A 1308-nucleotide genomic window follows, 5' to 3' on the forward strand; every position below is an offset into this window, starting at 1 on the left:
CCACTGTTCTTTTTTCTTTTCCTGAATGTAAATGTAGTTTTATTTTTTATCATGTGTTCTAGGCACGGCTAATCACCTTACTTCCAGGTCAAATACGATCTTAACAAATGTTACTTTTGAATAATTCACTAATTTTCTTTAACATAAACACAATTATGAATATCAATTGTAATCTGGTATCCTAAGGATTTTATATATAAAGTGTGTTTTGTATCATTGGCCTCTTGCATGATCCACTTTTGGTTCACCTTCAGCAGTCTCGCAGTTTCCTTCAGAATACTCTGGCGTAGTCTGGAATTCATGGTAGACTTGATGACGGCAATACATCCAAGTTCTGGAAAGAATTTGGTAGGGCATCCACTCCTGTGTAGACTGGCAACGGTCTTGAATTTTCTCCAGTTGTAGATTTTCTTGCCATGAAATTATGGACTTCCCAGACTGATAAACGGCAACAATTCTTTCGCTAAAACTGTCACAGATTTCTTTTGATCTGGCCATCAGGTGTTACCCACAACCTGAGTGCTTAAGACCAAAATGACGAAGTTTCTGATTTTATATACAGTTGGAATCGCAGATCAATTATTCATTTGCACATTTTGGAGCACCTGATTTTACATACCCTTTTAATTGAGATGGTGTAGTTTCTCACGCACAAAAACAGACATTTAATTTTTCTGTACTCTATGTACAGTGTATACCATTATGTATAATATTACTGTTTACAGTATATTGTGATGCCACGGGGGAATGGACACTGAAATAAGCAGAGCTCACAACATGCTCACAACATGGACACACCCCAGATGGTTTCAGAGTTCAATGGCAATTATTTTAACAGAAGGGAAATAAAAAATAAAGTATACTAAAATAAACTGAACTTTGTTTCAAACCTTTGTTTGAACTCCTATCTGACTTAACAGTCCTTGTCTAAATAACTGCCACTGGTAGAATTTCTTACACAAAAACTGCCGTTGTGAGAAACCGGGGAAAAATTAAGATGCCTCTTTCTACACTCAACGCTAGTTCTATATGCAGATCTATGGTTTGGAATCCCTTGTTTGTTTTAGTTTTGCTTTCGGGCTCTGGTCATAGTTTCTCTTCCTCTCTTCACTTTAATTCGGTTGCAGGTTGATTCCCTTCTCCTGCTTAATATAGCACAGCAGTTGCCATATAGTGAACTTTGTTTATCCAGGGCAGCTTCCCACTGGCAGTAATTACCGTTCACTGGTTTTAGAACCTTTCTGTAGTTTAACGTTTGACTTGGCCGGCAGGTCTGCTTTTCCTCTCAACAAAGTGTGGTTTTTGTTC

Source organism: Atractosteus spatula, chromosome 1 (genome assembly GCF_055471065.1).
Source record: "Atractosteus spatula isolate fAtrSpa1 chromosome 1, fAtrSpa1.hap1, whole genome shotgun sequence".
NCBI lineage: Eukaryota > Metazoa > Chordata > Actinopteri > Semionotiformes > Lepisosteidae > Atractosteus > Atractosteus spatula.